Source organism: Desmodus rotundus, chromosome 6 (genome assembly GCF_022682495.2).
Source record: "Desmodus rotundus isolate HL8 chromosome 6, HLdesRot8A.1, whole genome shotgun sequence".
NCBI lineage: Eukaryota > Metazoa > Chordata > Mammalia > Chiroptera > Phyllostomidae > Desmodus > Desmodus rotundus.
This window is the reverse complement of record NC_071392.1, coordinates 104,966,249-104,988,057: the sequence shown is the minus strand read 5'-3', so window position 1 is coordinate 104,988,057 and position 21,809 is coordinate 104,966,249. Positions and strand designations below refer to the sequence as shown.

Sequence of the window (21,809 nt, the reverse complement as noted above, 5' to 3'; positions counted from 1 at the left end):
GAACATTCTCTCTCAGCCACAGACACTTGTTAATGTTCACAGAGATTTAATGAGCAGAGGCAATAAAAAATTTGGAAGAAAAAGTAAGCTAAGGAGTGTGCATTCCTTTCCTGAATATTTTTAGAGAAGAATTTTCTCTTTAGGAATATTTAATTTTTACATTCTTTTAAAAAATTTACATTCTTAAATTCTGTTATAATTTTTTTGTTGATTGTAAGAGCTTAGTTCAGGCGTTATATTTGGACTCTGAGAGAGAGGCCTTTCTAGTTCTGGTTTTCCACTGTCCTGCCGACTGGCTCAGAGGAAATGATGTCGCTCTTCCATAACACAGTTTCTACTTTGTAGAGCGGCAGCAATGTCATAGTCATCCAGCTGGTGACAGAGATCTTTTGAGGACCAGAATAGCTCACTTGGGGTTATTTAACTGGTTAGGCACTGAACCCATGTTAGAGCCCAGGTTTAATTTGTTTGCGCATCTGTTGGTTCATTTACTCATCATCTCAGCATCATCACCTCTCACTGCTGTCCATTTGTTCACTCATTTATTCATTAGTTTTCCGAGTGCCCGTGTGAGCTCGACACTTTTCCTAGGAATTTAGTAATGAATAGAACAGCCGAAAATCCATCTCTCGTGGAGGTTTCATTCTAGAAGATGGAAAACAAGGAATAAAATATTTAATGGGTCAGATAGTGGTAGAAACTATAAAACAGGAAAGGGAGAGACTAGTGGGGTAGGTGGGTAAAGAGAGAGAGAGGTGGGGAGGGGGCAAGGGGCGGGGAGAGAGAGAGAATAGCAACATGAAATAATGAGTTAAGGAAGTTGTCAGGCCGCACCCCCAACACAGTGAATCAGAATCTCTGGGGACAGGTAGTGCCCAGGAATCCATTTTGACCTACTTATAATGATTCTAACCCAGTACAGTCATGTAGGCCTCTTCTTTCTTTTCAATTAGGTGCTGAAGAAATCCAGAGATAAGGATGTATTTATATTTTATTAATGCTGCATGATTTTTAAATTTTCTTTTTACTTCCCTTTTGAGTCTCCTGTACTCTTATCGGAGGGATCAAATCAGGAAAATGTACATTTGTAAGTGACATCTGCCAGAGAGCCAGCCCACTGAGTGAGGAAGCTCGGCTGAATAACCTCACGAAGGTTAAAGAAGGGCGTGCGTCGGACAGCTGACATGCTTCCCTCAACGGCCTCTTACAGAGACTTCTGACTTCCTGACCGGCAGCGTTTAATTACGGAAAAGATGCTCTCTTTCTTCCTGTGAAGGCAGTTGCTATTTTGAAATGAACTTTTTGCCCAAAATGGCAAATAGGGAGTAATTTAATCAGGAATGCAGGATGTAATGCTAGCAGAAATCTTTATATTTTCATGTGAAACTCAATACTTGTTGCACTTCTAAAACAGAATTGCCTCACTTGCCAAGTTGAGAATGCAACATAGATTTCCTTTAATGTTTAATATTTATAGTGATTAAATGTAAATAAGAGGTGCTTGAGAATGAAATATTTTCTAAAACTGGTATTTTATATTCTATCAACAGATTGCATTCTTGGAAATGAGTGCTACTTTTGTGAGAATTCAGACCCTCCCATTTTGCCATTTACAAAGCCACAAAACGCTGTACATTTGAATCCGCTTTGACTTGTGTGTATTCCAAAAACACACTGTAAGATTTTAGCCTGAGGTGGCTGGGTGCCGAGAGTGGTGAGCCAGACAAACAAGCTTCGTGCTGTCCGGAGCTTAAGTGTGGGGAGGGAAGCAGGCGTGGAGTCTGGTCACATGTCAGTTCGAGTAATAGTAATTTAAAGGAAAAAAAGCACAATAAAGAGATAGTGTGAGAGAAGGCCTTGCAGAGGGATGAGACATTCAGCTAAGGCCTGAGCAGAGAGGGGAAGCAGAGCCATGGGAGGAAGGTGGAGGGACCAGCAAGCACAGCGAAGACTCTGAAGCAGGACGGGTGGGTGTACGTAGGAAGGAGGGAGGTCCACGTGGCTGGAGCAGAGCGGCGCACAGGACAGCGGTTCAAATGCAGACACGTCAGGAATCACAGTACGTGTGAGTGCATTAAAACCTCCTGTTGAAAGACAGAGACTCTGGATAAAAACAGCTGTCAAAGTCCAGCTAAGTACTCTTATAAACTCTAAGTAGTTTATAAGAGAAGTAAAATATCACTGAATACTCACAACAGAGGAATGGAAAAAGATACACTAGGCAAATACTAAAGAAAGTAGGTGAAACAATATTAATACCAAATAAAGTAGAATCCAGGAAAAACAAATAATGGGTGGGAAAGAGATATATATTGCTAAAAGGCGTATTTGATCCTGTTTTTATCCAAAAACTGATAGAAATACAAAGAAATGTCAATGAGAAAACTGTCATAGTTGAAGATTTAAACATTCTTCTCAAAAAGTGAACTTTCAGTTAGATGAAAACAAGACTAACACAGTTAACAAGGTTGATAAAACAGAAATCGCAACACTTTTCAAACATCCATGAATATTTTAAAATATGTGTAATATCACAAAATCTGACTGTCTTAAGGTTCTTAAAAGGAAATCTCAACCCCGAAATCATACAGACCACATTCACTGACAGTTATGCAGTAAAATTAGACATTAACAATAACAAAGTAGCCAGTCAGTTTATCCATCTAAATATCTCTAAGTGTACCTCTAAATAATTCTTGCTTTAAAGATAAAATCAAAATAGAAGTTTTAAAAACTATTTAGAACTGAATTATAAAACTAAAATTCTGATCCCCATAATTCAGACCTGTGGGGTGCAGCAAAAATGGTACTCAGAGGAAGATTTGTAGCCTTAAATGTACTTTATTTTTAGAATACAAGACAAGTTGTAATGAAGATAAAAGTAGGATAAAGATAAAGGCAGGATTTAGTGAAACAAAACAAAAAAATTGGTCGATGAAACCAAAAGTTTGTTCTTTGAGAGGACCTGACATTTAGCAGATTTGAGGACCTTCACAAAGGAAGATACCGATGAACTCTCCCCGAGGAAAGAGGGGGAGAGTGTCCATCAGAGACAGAAGAATGTTAGAATGATAAGAAAGTGTTATTATTTATAATTTTGTATCATCACATTTGAAAGCCTAGGTAAATATATATTGAAACGCTATGCCATAATTACTTCCTATATGGAAGTATAAATGCTTAAAAATATCCAAGATATTTTTGAACAAAAAGAACAATGAGGTTGGCTTATTTCCAGATGGCAAAACTTACAAAACTGCCTGGCAGGTGTGGCCCAGTTGGTTGGAGCGGCGCCTGGTGCACTGAAAGGTCGCGGGTTTGATTCCTGGTCGGGGCATGTACCTGGGTTGCAGGTTCAGTCCCTGGTTGGGGCGCACCAACCAATGTTTCTCTCACTCTCTTTCTCTCTCTCTGGCATCAATATATACATGAAGTTAAAAAACTTACAAAACCACAGTAGTGAAAACATTGTGATATTGGCACAAAAATACAACATAGATCAATGGTCCAAAAAATAGAGTCAAGAAACATACCTGTGGGTATGGGGTATATAAGAATTTATTGTATGACAGTGATAAAATACAAAATAATGCAGACAATGTGATATCCTTTGTGTAAGTTTTTAAAAAGCCACAAACCATGCCACATATTTCTGTGTATAGCCACACATGTAACTTCATAGATTAAAAAAAGGATATAAAATTACTGAACAGTCATTACCCTTGAGGACAGGAACTTTCGTTTTAACTGTTTTTACAGTGAGAATGTATGACTATATTAACATGTTACTTGCTTAAATTAAAAAAAAAAAAAAACAGTTTTTTAAAATAGTCCTTAGATTGTCCCGGTTTTAGTCTAGGGTTAGCCAGCGCGTCTACAGATCTAGAAGAACCACAGTACTTCTCAGTGTTTCTAACTTTGCAAGTATCGTTGGCTATTAGTTCTTGGTATCCTTAGGCTTTGGAGTAAGCTTCCTATTTATTCAGACGAAGCTGTTTCCAGATTTCTTATGACTTACTCTATAAACAGAGTTGAGAGTAGCTGGCCCCCACCTACTACTTCAGTCTGTTCCTGGAAGTCCTCTGTGTGCGCTTTGTGTGAACGGGCAGCACGGCAAGATCCTCCACCGCCGGGACTTCCCATACCCATGTTTGCGTCCCTAGCGCCTAGCAATTGCCTGGCTTAAAGTCAGGAGACTGTTTTTCAGCTATACTCAGACATAGTCTCTGAATTAATTCAACAAATGCAGTCACTCCCCAGAGAGAGTTCATAGTGTAGCAGAAAAGGTGATCAAATAATTTTGATGCATTGTTTTAATAATAGTAGCTTACATCTATTGAGAGTATGCTCTGTGTTAGGCATTGGTCTAAGTCCTTTACGTATACTAGCTCCATCCTCACAATTATCGCATGACCTAGGTGATGTTGTTATTGCCATTCGATGGACGTGAAAACTGGGGGTTAAAGGGCCTAGATAATTGATTAAGGTTTTACAGAAAAGAAGTGGCACAGCAGGGATTTGAACCAAAGCAGTTGGCTCCAGAGCCCATCCTCTTAACCACCTACACTGTTAAGGCCTCTCTAGGCTATTTTGGTAAACTGTGTTCTTAAAGTGCATGCAGAAAGTCCCGTAAGCCCAGAAGAGGGGGCAAGAACTTCAGCAAGAGCCCAGGGAAGGCATCAGGAGTCTCCTTTGAAGGGTATTCTGAAAGATGAATAGGAGTTCTGGAGCTGGAGAAGGAGGGAAGGGCGTCTGTGGGTCCGTGGAGGCGCCGAGGAGCGTGCAGCGCAGGGGAGTGCTGAGAACTGGCCCGGGAGCACACGGTTTGGTGGGTGGTGTGTGAGGAGGGGCTGAAGGAGAGCCCTTCCGGCGAGGAGTGAGTGCCCAGTGTGCCCTTGTGTTTCCTGGGAACGTGCAGTACTCCTTCCAGATTTTCCCTTGGCCAATCAGAGAAATTAAAAATAGAATTCTAATGCAGCCTAAGGAGCTAATAACCTAATATCTCTCCAGAGTTGTGTCATAATGGGTCCATCAGGATATAATACCATTAAACTATTAATTCAAAATTAAGTTGATAAAAGTACATAACCTCAACGAGACAGATTGATTGGATTCCCTGGGTACTTACAAAGTTATCAGCCATTCATAGCTTTTTGTGGTAAGGAAGGATAAATTTTAGCCCTGAGTTTTCCCCAGGAGGGTGATAGTCTCTGGTTTTATGTAACTTTATCTTAATCACTCTTTCCTAGGTCAGGGCTCCAGATATGATTGTGAAGTAGAGATTTCTTTGGGTTTTTATGGAAAAGCTTTACTGACTATTAGGACATAATCAGTCACTCATTTTTTCTTAGGTTGCACTTTTTGCTTTTGGTTCTACACTTTATTAATCAGACATTTGATAGGAGGTGAGAATTATTATTACCTTGTTTATAATTTAGTATCATTGTTGCTATGATAGCGGAGATGCTTTATTTACACGTGTTTAAATTAATGCTCTCAAGGATGTAGCTTGATGTTTTGTGGGAACCTTGGCATCTACCTACAACTCGAAACTTTATCTGCCATCTTATAAAAACAAAAGAAATACTCCCAGAACATTCTGTCTTTGAATTTATGGCCCTTTTGTTTCAAAATGAAACTTTAAAAACTAGTGTACGTTCTTAAATATCCCAGTCTCCATTGGTAAGATAGAATCTGAAAAAGTTTCCATCGTTCAACTCTTAACAACCATCACCTCACGCCTAATCTTCCGCTTCTGATATTCCCACCGCTCGACTATTCTGAAAAAAAATCCCAGGCATAGCTCGTTGTAGAATATTTTCATGCATGTCTATAAAGATCCCTTTTAGAAACGTGCCCACAGTGCTCGCTTCGGCAGCACACGCACTAACATTGGACAACCCGGAAGAAGCACGGCACCTGTGCAGGAGTTACACGCAAATTCGTGAAGCGTCGAAAACCAACCAACCACGGCATCTTTATCACACCTTTACAAATTAATAATGATTTTTTAATGCCGTAAAATACCTACCATGTCAGTGTTCCATTCTTTCCAATCATCTCATACTTTGGGGGCTTTTTTGTGTGTGTGTTTGTGTGAATTAGCGCCACGCTCTAACCAGCTGAGCTAACAGGCCAGCCTGCTTTGTTTGAATGAGGGTCCAAATAAAATTCACACATTACAGTTGTTTGATAGATCTCTTAAATGGCTTTTAATCTGTAGGTCCCCCTTAATGCCCTGCAGCCACACCCACTTTTTGATATCATTGAAGAAATCAGTTGTCACCCCATAGAGTTTCCCCTGTGGGAGCTGTATCAGTCTGTTTAATACGTGTTTTGAATTTCTTGTAGATTGGCAGTTTGATCTAGAATAGGAGTTCTCGGGACCCCTTCAGACTTTTAAATGTTATTGGGGACTCAGCAACTTTTGTTTATGGGGGGTTGTATCTGTTGATATTTACTGAATTTGAAATTAAAACTGAGAAATTTTTTAAATTTTATTAATTTACTTATAAACTCATTACACATTAAGATAAATAACATATTTTTAAGAAAAATAACCATATTTTGCCAAACAAAAACAGAGTGAGTGAGAAGAATGGCATTATTTACATGTTTTTTCCAAATTTGTAGTGTTTCCATGTGATCATCCCTGCTTTTATCACCCAGCTGTTGTACCACATTTTGGCTGAGGATATGAGGAACGTCTGACCTAAGAAATATAGTCGGATAAGAGAGAAGTATTTTAGTAGCCTTTTCAGATACCTGTGGATGTTCTTCCTTGAGGCTACATCGAAACTTAACACCTGCTGGTTTCCTAAAACTGTATAGTTGATATGTAGTATTATATTAGTTATATTACTTTCATGTGTACAATATAGTGATTTGATAGTTTTATGCCTTAAAGTGTGGTCACCTCACTAGTTGGAGTAATCATCTGTCCCCATGCAGCGTCATCACAATAGTATTAACTGCATTCCCCTTCACCTTTCCCCCATCCCCCACGCCCTCCATTCTGAAAACCATTCCTTTGATCTCTGTTTCTGAGTCTGTTTTTGTTTTGGTTTTTTGTTCATTTGTTTTGTTTTCGATTTCTCACATATAAGGGAAACAATGCAGTATTTGTCTTTCTCTGCCTGACTTCACTTAGTATAATACCCTGTAGATCCAGCTATGTTGTTGCAAATGGCAAGATTTTATTCTTTTTTGTTGCTGTGTAATATTTCATTGTGTGTGTATGTATATGTATATGTATATATTACATCTTCTTTACCCATTCATCTATCCGTGGACACCCAGGTGCTTCCATATGTCGGCTGTTGTAAACAGTGCTGCAGTGAACATAGGTGTGCATGTATCTTTTTGAGTCTGTGTTTTTGTTTTCTTCAGATAAGTATCCAGGAGTGGAATTGCTGTGTCATATGGTATGTCCATTTTTTGGTTTTCTGAGGGGTCTCCGTACTGGCTCCATAGTGGCTGCAGCAGCTTGCAGTCCCACCAACAGTGCACAAGGCTTCCCTGTTCTTCACAGCCTCACCCCTGTTTGTTATTTGTTGATTTTTCTGACAATAGCCAACCTGACCAGTGTCAAGTGGGAGCTCATCATGCTTTTGATTTGCACGTCTTGCACTTCGAGTGAACTTTCACTCACACATGGTTTTGTAATATCATGCATCGGTCTTTTGGAAAACATTGGTTCCCTGAGTTACCTACGAGATCGCAGATCTTCCAAATGTTGGCATGTTTCATTATACAATATTAAAAACAATCACATTCCTTGAAGTTACCACCAATCTCATCAGAAAAATTTCTGAGCGAAGCTGTCAAGTTCATAGCAGTAGAATTCCAAAGTTCTCATCTTTGTTTGAAAGTTTGAATTTCATCACTGGCAATACTGTTGTTTTTCTTGAAGTGACAGCCTCAACTCATTTTTGTGAAAACGCCTGCCAGGATTCAAGTCTGAATAACCTCAGTGGGTTAGTCACTCTTCTGAGTGGAAGTGGCGTTGCGTGCAGAAAGCAGCGGGGTTAGCGCGCAGCGCGTTTGCGCGGGTGCCTTGCTGCAGGGCAGCCACCGAACCTTGGTTTGCAGCGAAGCGCTTCGTGCAGTCCTCCATTCCACCACAGGTTCTCTTGGAAAGACACTAGATACTCAAAGGTCGAACTTGAATATGATGAATACCTTGTTGCTACTTCATCAAGGCCATTCCTGAAGGAATCTTTTTGTTCCTTTTTTTTCACGGAGCCTGTGGTCAGGAAGAATGCAGTAGCCACTAGTGTTGCCGCTGGTATACTTGCTGCCTCTTCTTGATTCATACTAAGAGGCTAACAGTTTTTTTTTTGGGGGGGGGGGTCTTCTTTTTTTCTTTTTCAAGGGGCCAGCAGTTTTATCCACCATTGCTTTTGGGCTCTCAGTGCAAATGTCAGCACAATAAAATAGGCAAATGATGTCTTAGTATCAATGTGAAAGTGGTTGGTCTCACAGGTTCTGTAAGAAGAAGGTGTCAGGGATTTCCCGGGGGATCGCAGGCGACACTTGGAGAATTGCTGGTTCGGAAGCTTGATCAGACTCAGCTTCAGCTCTTTTTGGCAGGGATATTTGACAGGTGGGATGTGTACTTTTATCAGGGGTTTTTAAATATCTGGGTACATGCTCATCTCTTTTTCTGTTATCAGCCACTGGGGGACATTGCCTGGATGCATTATTTTGTTAGAGGTTACAAAATGGTGATGTTTGAGTCATTCCTTCTCCATTTGCCAATTGAAATGCTTCTATAGTGAAGCACTACATTAATTATGTAGATATCATATAAAATTGATATAGGAAAAACAGAGTATATACTTAATTTTTCCCCTTTATGTACCAGTTTTCAAAATAATGAGTTGGTTCTCTAGCATCCTCCAAAGATAACCACTGATTTTGTTTCTATCATTATGAATTAATGGATTTTAAAATATTTGATACACTTCGATTCTTTTTTTTTTCATTCTCACCCAAGGACATGCTTATTGATTTGAGAGAAAGAAGAAAGGAGGGAGGGAGAGGAGGAGAGAAACATTGATCAGTTGCCTCTCATATGCATCCCAACTAGGGACCAAAGCCACAGCCTAGGCATGCGTGCTGACTGGGAATCGAACCCGCGACCTTCAGTTTGATGCTCCAACCGACTGAGCCACACTGGCCAGGGCTGCATTTTGATTCTTGCAGTTACTACATGTTTATGTTCAAATTCTCCCCCATCTTGATAGGACCCTAGTAATTTTGTTTTTGTTTTTGTTTTCCAGTCTGGTTTATTGGGGTATATACCGTCCACTATTTTTTGGTAGTTTCCTTGCTTTCTAGTATGAGGAGATGCCCCAGGCTCACCTTGTACATTTCCTTGGGAACAGCCGGGGCGGGGCGGGGGGGGTGGTTAGCTTTGTTGAGACAGCATTGACATATAACACATGTAAGTTTAAGGTGTGCAGCATGATTTGATGCATGTACATGAGGTCTGTCCAGAAGGTGTCTAGCCATGTAATATGAAAAAAGAGACATTTATTGAAGAAAATACAAGATATAAGAAACACTGTACACAGGACAATGACGCCTCAGTCCCCTTCAAAATAGGCCCCTTGGGACCTCACACAGTTCTCCTAATCACCATCAGCTGCCCTATCATTTTCCTGAATCTCATCAGTGGTCTGAAATCTCTTCCTTTTCAAAGGTGATTTTAGTTTTGGGAAAAGCCAGAAATTGCAGGGCACCAAATCTGGGCTGTAGGGGGCTGAGTGACCTGGGTGATTTGACGTTTCACCAAGAAAGTCTGCACGAGCCGTGATGCATGAGTGAGCACATTGTTGTGATAAAGCTGCCAATCACCAGTTGCCCATAGCTGAGGCCTTCCGAATCATCTGAATAGTTTCTGTGGAGGAATGTTCAAGTTTAACCCAAAATTTGATGCAGAATCTGGTGCACTAGCTCAGTCATTCTGAATGCAACAGTCACACAGTACACATGCTCACTCTATGGCGTCTACTGCCCCCACTGACTAGTACAGTGAAGTCGTCATCGTTCACATATGCGTATCCCAGTCCACCCTCCTTGGCTGCCAGGTTACATCGATGTCACGCAAACCACTCTCGTTATATTAACAATGGTTGGGCTTACTATAGTAAGGTTAGTTAATACCTCTCTCCCTTCACATAATTACCTTTTTGTGAGTGTGTGTGGCGACAGCTTTGAAGAAAGATCTGTTCTCAGCAACTTTGAAATATTTAAATCAGTGGTGTTTGTTACATTGATCATGCTGTACATTTGGTCCCCAGAACTTATTTTTCTTATACCTGGAAGTGTGTGCTCTCTGTCCAAACCTCCCTTTTCCCCAGCCCCAGCGTCTGGCGACCACCATTTCTACTCTCCAGTGCTCTGAGTTTGTAGAAACAGCCATAATGTGAAGGAACTTGGGTTCTTTTAGTGGGAAGTGGTATTTAGAGACCACAGTCGGGGTACAAGTTGTCCTCACAGCAGTTAGGCCTTTTCAGTGCATGTTTGTTACAGGAAGTATGTTTATTACAAACTAATGAATTCTGACGCTATTTCCAGTGCAGGTTGGACATCACAGGGCTTTTTACTGAACCCCATTGATCCTGCGTTCGTAACTCCTCTCCCTCAAATAGCTCACTTCCCAGGAACACCAGTGTAATTACTCATTCGCTTTATATGTCTCAGTAAATACATCAGCCTCAGAATACCAGCATCCCATCAGCGGTAATTACTAAAACCAATTAAGATTTGTACTGCAATTCTCTCTGTCCTAAGGCCATATCCCAGTTGAGCTGTACAGTCAAATGTTCCTGTATGTTAAAGTCACGTGGAACAATTCCTGTGTACGTGGTTATGCCACAGATGTAATATGCAGACAGATTTTTTGTTTAATTTACTCTGTCTGGTTTTAGACATTGCTTTTTATTGTCTCACTTTATAATTACATGAACCGCAGGGTTCCGAAGGTAAAGGGACACAACAAAGCTATGCAGACTTAGCTTCTGTCCCTGTCCCTCCTACTCTTGTCTCCTGCCTCTTTTTCTGTTGTTATATTTTGGTTTTATTCACACAAACACATGTATATTTGTACTCCCATTTTAGATAAGCAACAGTATACTGCACACACTTCACTCTACAATTTTGTTTTCCCTTAACTATGTATCTAAGAAATGACTCTGTAGCAGTACGTAGAGGTCGTCCTCATTCTGTGTATGGTGGTTTATTCAGCCAGTCCTCTGATGATAGACAGGTTGTGTGGAGTGGTTTTAAAGTTGATCTCATCATAAACTTATAAATAGAGAAGGACACTTTTTATAATAGCCTTTGTGTTTTAAAGTTCATGCTTTTAGCCTTTTAGTTTCGAGAAGCAAGTTACATACTTTAAGCCTGTAGAGCTTTCTTTGTTTTGTAGTTAAGGCCGATGATGGTGATGATGGTGGACCGAGGAGATTTATTCAGAGGTGTGTCTCTGCCACAGTCTGGTGCTGTTTGTGTAAACTAAAGAGACTGGTTTAGGTATAGCCCCTGTGCCACAGGAGTGTGAATACCGCTCTCCCCGTGCGTTAGGTGCCCCAGGTATGAGAATGTTGCCAGCATAGTACCAAGGGGAGAAGGAGTTCCCTGCAGGCCGAGAATTCCTGATTGCTGTAGCCAGAACCTGACTACTTAAGATTGAACTGCATTTCAGCCAAGGCAAGATTTGGTCCAGTTGCTTTAATTTTGCTGAATTTCAAGTCAGAAAAATGACTTTAGGTTTTATATTATTTACTCTTCATCGATCAGAAGGTCCCAAAGGCTAAACAATATTGTTAATGTAAATTAATTATTAATCTAGACAGCAGTTTTAAATTTTCAGCTGAGATGAATGTAAACTATTTTTCTTATTGCCGAATCCGCAGCCATGACTTTGAATTGTGATCGCCTTTACCTATACATGTCTTTTCGCTCTTCTTCCTTTTCGGTGTCAAATGTACTCTCTTCTCAGCTTCACCTCCCGTTTTTTCTCTCACACGGACTCTTGACAGTTCAGTATATTCCTGGGACATGAAATGTTGAGAACACAGTAAAAAGATTTATGCCAATTTTCTCCCCTGCTCCAAAGAAAGAATCTTGATCCGAATTCTTAAAGAAAGTAGTAGTATTTGCGCTTGTAGCCTCATGCCTTTGCAGCTTTTCTCATTACCTGAGATACATTCCTTCTATCTTTCCCCCATCCCCCCAAATCCTGACGCTCCACCACTCAGATGAAATGCAGCGGAAGTGAGCGTCTTTTGTCTTTGACAGCGTTTGCTGCAAGCACCAGTTTTTCTGAATGGGGGGCACGTCTCTTGTCCTTCCTTCACCTCACTGCTGGAGTTCACTGAGCCCTGGAGTTGACGGTGGGAGGAAGAGAGGTATTGAGAAGACTCAGACAGGAGAAAGCTGACTGGCGGCGATTTATTGTGTTGCTACCACTGACGGTGATTTATTATGAACAGCTCAGGGTACCGGTTGTTTTTGGACAGGAGCGTGTTAGATTTCACCTTCGTTGGGAAGTCCTGGCAAAGGTGCAGTTGGGTCAGCTTGTAAGGGAATACGCCGTGCCCGGTGTGCGGCCAAGTGGCTGCTCTCTCGGCTGAGGCAGTGGTGTGCCTGGTGGTTAAGGTCACCGCAGTCAGGCTTTTAGGGTCCAGTCCCGCGTAGGCTTGGGCCACTTTGTCCTCCTCTCTGTGCCTCAGTTTCCTCATCTGTAAAGTGAGGGTAGTACAAGCAGCTCTGGGATAGATCCTGTGTGCATGTGAGGATGGATGCGGGGATGCACGGGAAGTGCCTTCAGCTTGCCCCAGGGCCTCTGGCGTGGGCCCTTCACAACGGGCTCACTTCCTCCGCTGACCCTCCCCCTCCCCTTCTTTCTTCAGACGTCGTTCTTTCAGTAAGTTTCAGTAGCCCAAACCGCTTGCCCCAGTGAGTGCCAGCCACTCCCATCATAAAGGCAGAGATCCGTTCCCAAAGAACGCTCGCCCCCAGACACTGCTTTAAATAAAACTGTTCTTAAAAGAAGGAATTACAACTACTGCTAGCTGGAAGCTGATTACCCAGAGCGGCCCTGGGTATCATTTTTAGAACTTCCCAACGTTTGCCTGCTTTCCCTTACATCTCTGTTCCACATAGTTTTTCTTTCTACCCGCCTCTGGTGTCAGAAGCTCCATGTTCCTGGTATTTTTCAAACGGAGGCTGTCACCCACTTCCGTTGCAGTGCACACCTTTTGCCAATAGATGTCACCCTCGCACTTCTTATGAGCGGCCTCCTGTGTGGGCTCGCCTTATGGTGTAGGAGGGTCGCCTGCTGTGTAAAATGAGTGATAAAATTCGTCAGCCTGGAGGTTGGACACCACGTGAAGTGAGTTTTCTTGAAAATAGGAGTAGCTTGTAACATTAAATTGTGTCAGAAGCAGGGTGAATGGCTTTGCATGAGCCACTCTCCTCTTTGAGTTTCAGGTTTGAGCCTGTGAAAGTCAAACCTAATACCACCTGTCCTGCGTTCCCCAAAGGGTTAGAGGGGAGTCAAATGTAATGCAGGCTGAGGTTATTCTGGGCCAAGTTTGTTCTAAATTCTGCCATTTAGAACTATGGTAGAATTCTACTAGCAGGGAATTATAGGACTGCTTATGTTTTTTCGTTGTTGTTCATGTGTGTTAAGTATTATTACTTACTGTGTTATTATTTCACTCTTAATTTCACCTTTGTAAAAAAAATTACTAGATCTTTGAACAGTAACAAATAATCCAGAGACAGGAGAAGGCCAAAGGGGCAGTTTGGCCCTGACTCCTGCAATGCTTCTGTTTGCTGCTGGTGGTGATGTTACCATCACGTGCTAATGTAACACGTAGTGCTGTTAAAGGCACACTCATATTTGCTCCTTTACTTGACGATGAGGACAGTATTCCTGTGAGGGAGGCAAAGTGAGACGTCTTATCCTTTTCATGGTTTTGAGGATCTGGAATCCAGAGACACTAAAAGGCAACTTTTCTACCTAGGGCTAGAGTCAGGTCTGGACCCCAAATCCCCAGGTGGCTTCCTGCCGCTGGTAACTGTCAGGTGTTTTCTCATAGGAAGCAAAACAGGACAAACTGATGGTGAACTCCAGGCACACACTAGGTACTTACTAATTCATGCTTCAAAGCAGCTAAAATAAGCATCTTCTATATAATAGTCATGGGGACCGTAGCGGCCAGGAAGAATGGTTTCAGGTGTGTTGTCTTAATGGGAATTTTGTAATATTAGAGGAGTATTTATTATTGACTTGAATGGTTTTTTCGTACTTAGAACATAAGGCATGTTGTCAAGCTTTACCTTTCATTAATTATTTATGTGAACTGTTCTTTTGTTGGAACAATTGAATTCACACTTTCTTTTGATGTTCTTTATTATTTACTTTGTAACGGTGGGTTTTACAGTTATTATGCTGTTGTTCAGGAAGTGTCGTGCTAACTAAAAAGGCATTGTTGTTCTACCAGCTCTAACTTCTGTGGACACAAAGGTGTCTGTTGTAGAGGAGCCCTAAGGACCGAAGCAGACATTTGAGACACTCGCAGGTGAAACCTCTGTCACAGCACAGCTGTCAGTCTCATCCACGCCCTTGTTCCCGAATTCCCCCTCTTTCATACCCTTTCATCTGCTCAACAATAGCTTTTCTTACTGATGTAATAGATACTGAGTCCTTTTAGTAATCTTCATATTGATTACTCATTATCTTGTCTCCCCCATCTTTGTTTTTATTTATTTACTTATTTATGTTTCTGGTTAAGACACCTAACGTCAGGTCTCCCCTCTTGGCACGTTTTTAAGTGCACAGAACAGGCTTGTTACCTGTGAGCACTGTGCTGTACAGCAGAGCTCCAGAACTTGTCCCTCTCGTGTGCCCGAACCTTTGGACCCTTTCACTTACAGCGCCCTGCTTCCCTTTATCGTGTCTTGTTTTGAATTTTATTGGCAGGGACGCTTGCTCTCTTAAGGCTGCAGAATTTGAGAAGAAAATGGTGAACATAGCAGTTGTGGAAGTGTGCTATTTCGTTACTTGGCTCGAACCCATTGTGCATTCTTTGAAAAACTTTCCAAATGTTTTTGTTATTTTCTTTTTTTTAAGATTTTATTTATTTATTTTCAGAGAGAGGAGAAAGGAAGGAGAAAGAGAGGGAGAGAAACATGGATCAGTTGCCTCTCGCACGCCCCTAACCGAGGACCTGGCCCGCAACCCAGGCATGTGCCCTGACTGGGAATGGAACTGTCGAGCTTTCTGTTCGCAGGCCACACCAGCCAGGGCTGTATTTTCCATTGTAATATCCGTTCATCTGAGTGTATAGGAGCATATTAATTAGCTTACAAATTTGGTAGATAGGAAGTTTAAGTCTTCTCCGCCTTCTTGGGTAAAATGTTAGTATAACAGAAAACATTGATTGGACCTTCGGTGTGGGGGAGTCCCCTAGGTCAAAGCAGGGCGCAGCGTGTAAAGCATTCAGCAAAGTGCCTGGCGGCTCTCCTCTCGTGTGGATATGTTAGTTCCTCTCCGAGTGACGGCTTACAGAAAGTTAGAGAGCAGTGGATTGGGAGCCAGATCTCAGCTCTGACAGTAACTAGCTTTGTTGTCGTTAGGCAAGCCACCTAATCTTTTGGGACTCTTGTTTCTCCATCTGCCAAGTAAAAGTGAGATTAAAAAGTTTTCAAGAGCCCTCAAACTCTGTCTTTGTTTGCTAAACTTTAAAGTGGAGATCATACATACCTGTTATAGGGGCCATTCGAGCCTGGGAGAGATAGCATGTAAAGCATGTAAAAGATGCTCAGTATGTGTCAGGGTTTTTCCCCTGTTCTTTTACAATGCAGGGAGACCCTTGGACACCCTGGAGACCAAAATGAACGTAGGAGGCAGTGCAGCACGCTGACTCAGGGCCAAATAGACCCGGGTCCAGGCCTGGCCTCACCATTCATGAGATCGGAAACTCCGGGCAAGTCACTTAACCTAGCACGAAGACACTAATCATGTTTACTTCTGGGTTATTGAGAATTGAATTAGAAAATGCTGTTAAAGTGCTTCGCACAGTACCTGACACATAGCAGGCATCCGATAAATTTTATTGACGTGTGTGATACGTAGGTGGGAAAGATGAACCACCAGCGGGGAAGAGTTAAAGGTAATGAGGTGGGCTGCCCAAAGCAAGAGTGGTAGGAGGCAAGCCCAAGGCTTATTTCAGGGTTTTGTTGAGGGTCCTGCTGGAGCAGCTCCCACTTCCTAGTTAAATGCTGTTTGCTTTGAAGTATTTAAGTGCTAAGATGAGCTTAATTCTGTTGTGACTTTCTTACTCGATGGGTATATGAGTCACACATACCGATTCAAAGAGACCTTTTGTGTTTTCTCTGATCAGATTACTTCCCCCTGCAGCTTCCTGGAAATTTCCCATATTGATGTTTTTGATACTGATGGTGTTCTTTAATATAAAATGGTGGTGTAGGGGGTGGGGATAGATAGTGAAAATGAGAGAAAAAAGACTCAGAAAGCCATCCTGGGAGCCATCACCTGTCACCTGTGAGTGCCTGTTTGCCCAGCTGAGCTCGCCCTGAACACACCCTGGGGCCAGAAGGGGGGCCACTGCTGGAGGAAGAGCAGACTCAGCTGCCATACGGACCCACCAGTCACTCCCACCTGCTCTCTATTTAGGAATACCATATTAGAGTCTATTCAGACATGGGTGTATCTTTTTTAAAAATCTTATCTATATCCCTTCTTTTTAAAACTAAACTTGTTGTCTTGAGATGGTTGTAGATTCACATGCAGTTGTGAGAAGTAATGGAGAGATCTGTGTACTCTTACCCAGTGTTAACATGTTGCAAAGCCGCAGTGTTACAGTGCAGTGTTCCCGACACTAGTCAAGATGAAGAACAGTTCCGTCAGCAGCAGAATCCCTCCTTTGACTCTCACAGTTACATGCTCGCCATCCCATTCCTAACTCTTAGCCACCACTCCCTAATCTATTCTCTGGTAAGTGTATCTGTTTTTGAAGTTAAAAAAAAAACTTAAGTCATGGGGTTAAAATGAAGTAAAGTATGGAAATTTGCTGTGTTTTTTCAAGTGGTCTTGTTCTCAGATGTGGCAGGAAGTTACTTTCACACATTGGGAAGAAGCATCGCCTTCCGGATTCAGGGGGAGGTTTCCTACGTTTGAAGTGCTGCTGAGACTATAATTATGAACCAGGACTAATTGAAGCCAGTGTCTGGTGTGAACTCAGGTGTGATAGAAACCTCCTGCCGTCTGTCCCATCGTCTGAGGCAGCTCTGCTCTGTGAACCTTGGTGAATGAGGGCAACAGCTGCCCGGGAGTGTAATGCTGAAGGAATGTGTTTGACGCTGGTACTATGAATTCAGCACTTTGTGTGAGAATGTTAAGAAATCGTGCTTGAGCCCTGGCTGGTGTGGCTCAGTGGACTGAGCACCCGCCTGCAAATCAGAGGGTTGCCAGTTCGATTCCCAGTCAGGGCACGTGCCTGGGTTATGGGCCAGGTCCCCAGTGGGGGCCCGTGAGAGACAACCACACATTGATGCTTCTCTCCCTCCTTCTCCCTCTCTCTAAAAATAAATAAATTTTTTAAAAAACCGTGCCTGAGCTCCTGGTATGTAGTCAGTATGTGCAGTTTTACGCACAGTTACGTAAAAGGTACATGATGTGGAGGAGTTCTCCTTCTCTTTAATTCACACCATCTACCCTCCTATCTCAGTTTCGCTATTATGGAAAATGAAAATCCCACAGGAGGACTGCTTATTCCCTGACTACGGGCCTTTGGCAGCGTCCCTTTCCCTTTCAGTCCCCCCCCCCCCTCAGTGTTCTGTACCTGGGCCTGTGAAACAAGGCTGAGTGACTGTAGCTTCAAGGGGAGCTCAGTGTGTTGGACTAGATGATGTCTAAGGTTTTATCCAATCCTGAGAGTCTGTGATGCTGCATCAGTGAACCCTTGGAGCTACTCAGATGTGATAGGTGAGCCTTCAGCATGCACAGGAGGGGGGTGGTCTTCGTCTGGGCTCAGAGGGGCCAGGCGGCAGTGCTTATTTCATGGCTGTGGGTTATACATCTGGCCCTGGGGGGCTGGGGGGAGAGTCAGTTCGGCCATGGCGTGTACAATTTTTACAATTCAAATTACTGAAATGGATATTAAACGTTGTTCTAATGACCGTCTTTGCATGATCTGTGTGTCCTTAGGATTAATTTCTGCAATAAGAATGCTTGGGTCAAACTTTACAGATTTGAAATTGTGATGGGTATTTTATTACGTTTCCCTATTGTTTTGGCATTTGAATTGCCAATTTGTGTGATTTATCTAAAGTAAGGGAATTCTTATTTTCCTTACTGATTTCAAAGAGTTCTTTATATATCAAGTAAGGTTGTGACTGTGGCAACATAGATGGTAAATTTTCCCAGTTTCTTAAAACTTGATACATGGTGTCTAACTGTTGAGATATTTAAATTTTTATGTACTTTGATTTAGCAGCTTTTTCTTTGTGGTTTATGGAAGTTTATGCCATGTTTAGAAGATTTTCCCATCCCAGAATTATAAAAATATTAACCCTTTGTTTTAGTTGTTGGGTTTTTTTTTTAGTATTTATTCTGCCTATTATTTATCTTGGTATAAAGAGTAAGGTCGTGATCCAGCTTCATATTTTTCTGAACAGCTACCCAATTTTCCTAAAAACCAACAATTTTTTGTGTATATGGTAAATTTGGAATTTCCAAATCTTGGTGGCTTCTAGTATCTAAAAGCAGCTTGTTTTTATAGAAAGTTTCCACTTCACATTCTGAGTTTCAATATTTCTCTGCTTTTAAAACCTCTAGAAAGGAGCTGTGAACAGAACACCATATTGGTTTTGGCATTAACTTTAATACGTCTCAAATAGGCTGATTCTACAGAATTTGATCCAAAGTACTTCTATGTCTTAATGCCTTTTTGCCAAGCAAAATTGATTATTTCTAACCAAAAGGCCTTCAGTGCTAGACTGAAAAAAGAGTCAGGGGTCCTCCTAGGCTGGAGGCAGGTTATGTAATTTGGCGCCAGGTACAATGCTTCTTATTTTTCTCTTCAGTTTCTTTCTGTTCTCTAGCCTTCAGGGGTCAGTGCCTCTCGTTGTTGGGTCCGGGGTCAGGGGACACATTCAGATCCTTTCCGTCCCAGTCCTAGTATCGTAGCTTTAAAATGCTTTTTATTTTTTCCTCAGCAGTGTGATGAATAGCCACCAGACGTCTTCTTTGGCACTTACTTCTAGCCTTCTCCGTACCATAGAGTTTAGCTGTGTTATGGAATTCAATGTGACGGTCTGTGTTTACCTGTAGTGATGGGTGATCACAGAGATTCTCTCCGTAACTTTAATTAAAGGTGCTTTTAGTTCTTCCAGCTTGAAAATTCACCTGATTGCCTTAGTACCTTGGCAGATTCCTCTTGTCATATTCTCCTAAATTATTACAGTGGGTTTTTTTCAAGTAGATTTTATTATCGATGCTTGTTTTGGGTCCGTTTTGTAGATAAGAAGGCACATTCTACCATTGTGTTTTGAGAGGCCGTGCACATAACGGCTAAAACCACCCGAGACATTCTGCCAGGATTCGTAACCCACCTTCTCCACTTACTCTGTCACCTGCCTAACCCTCGTGTCCTTACCTGGTGGGCAGGGATAACAGTCGCCCCTCCCTCTCAGGGCTGTTGTAGAAATCAGGTGAGATAATGCATGCAAATGGAATACGTGCTGTTTTCCGTCCTCTTTTTTGGTGTTGGTTCGCTCCCCTAGGATGTCGCGATGCTGTTGTTTCCCTCTTAATTATAAAAAGAAGACATGCCCGTTGTGGAAAGTTTAGAAGTTGGAGAAGAGCTTAGCGAAGAACATTTCTCCTGCGTTCCACCAACCCCAGCAGTGACCACCGTTTACATTATAACATTTCTTCCCGTTTTTTATCTTCTATATTATCACACGTGCATATATTGTAATATATATTACCATATGAAATCATTCTGTGTGTGTGATAGGGTATCTTGATTCTTTTTTACTTAACATATCTTAAACATTTTCTCATATTAAAAACATTTATACAGTCATCACTTTTGATGGTTACATAATAGCCTATCACATTATATTATTTTGATTGACTTAGTCCTCCTTTTATTTGGCATTTGGTAGTATTTGGAACTTTTTTCGTTGGAGTTAGGTTACTTTTAAATCGTTCTAACTTATTAGACCAGGCATCTTTTCTTGTCAACAACAGGCTTAAGAGTTGAGGCTTGTGTTTGCTTTTGAGTTTGTTTGTTTTTTGGGGTGTTTTTTTTTTTTTTTTTTGTCTGCTGAGTGTGTGAGTTAAGCTAGAATTTTAAACAGCAGACCCTATATTCTTAGACTTCTGCCTTCTCTCTGGACTATATCCATGCTTGTTTGCTTTTCAATCTTTCTTTGATGAGCTTCTTTTCATCATTCGGCACTGGAAGAAAGATGAGTGGAGACCGTGATTCGTATTTTGGTCTCTGACCCTGCAGTGCCGCGCGGATGCCCGGGAATCAACCCAAATAAACCCCAGACGCATGTTGATGGATCTTTAGTGAGGGGACCATGCCGAGGAGTTTCTGGTGAGAAGACTGCCCTAAATTTTTCTTGACAAGGAATACTATTTTTGTTTCAAATTTCTTGTTTTTCCTGTAAAGCTGGGCTTAAAGTATGTTAAAGCTGAATTCATTTGTACTTGGGAATAGAATGAGATCTTGTACTTTTTACTTGGAGAAAACCAGCCAAGAACAGCAGTCTGAAAAAGAAATACGTGTCCAGAATTGCCCGGGAAACCTGCCGCTTAGATATGCTTTCTGAGGAACCACATGGCGCATGAATGTCTTCTTTGTCTCAAGTCACAGCAGTCGCCTGGCTGTGCTGGTGAAGCGTGCTAGCTGATTTGAGTTTGCTTTTTAACTCAGTTATTGAAATGGCACGGAAAGCAAGACTTCAGTGACCCAGGAGGTTGCTAAATTGGTACCGGTCTGTGTGAGCTCCACACTGGTTTTCATGTCCTTTATTTGGTTCTGGAACTGCTTGGCAGCTTCTTCAAAGTTCACTCTCCAGGGCCAGTTACTCTCTGCTGTTAGAATACAGGAGGGTTTTTATCTCAACCACACGGCGAGCCAAAGAGCTGAGTCCAGATCTTGCGTTTTCTGAATTTGGGTAGAGACAGTATGGATAGTGATAAGAAATCATTCAGATCTGGGTGGCTTAGAACCGAACGTCAGGAATGGATCCTAAGACCTGCAAGAAGTGTCTTGGCACCTCGGGCCCCAGGAAGTGCCGTCCTGAGGTCATTTCCATGTGACTTCACTGGAAGCACAGGTGCCACATGGGATATATCTTAAATTCCTAGAAGCCATCGTCTTGCTCAGTAAGCTGTTCCAACACTGTATCGTTCAGAGAAACATGGACTTTCGAGAAGAAGCAGGGATTCCACAGGTTGTCAAGTAATTCATATCATTGCTAAAAAGCTCTGCCTGAAGATACTATGTTTTTTGATTGCAGCCCAAATTGGTCCCCAGGGTACTTCTACCCCTGTGTTCGGTTATTTCTCACAGAAACTCTGCAGAAGGTTGGCTTTATCTGGCTTCCCCATTTTACAGATGGAGAGAGCCAGTCTCTGGCCTTTAGCCAGTACCTGGTATTATGGTAACTTCGCTTGAGTAAACCCTCGTCAGCCTTATTATGCTAACTTTGTTACTGAGGCCAGCAACTAAATCCTGGGTACTCTC

At 41.9% G+C, this 21,809-nt stretch overlaps 1 protein-coding gene across 2 annotated transcripts in view; it reads left to right on the top strand.

Annotated features, from left to right (window-relative positions):
* STK4 (serine/threonine kinase 4) overlaps positions 1-21,809 on the top strand; it is an 87,923-nt gene that overhangs the window by 48,033 nt on the left and 18,081 nt on the right. The window lies entirely within an intron of this gene.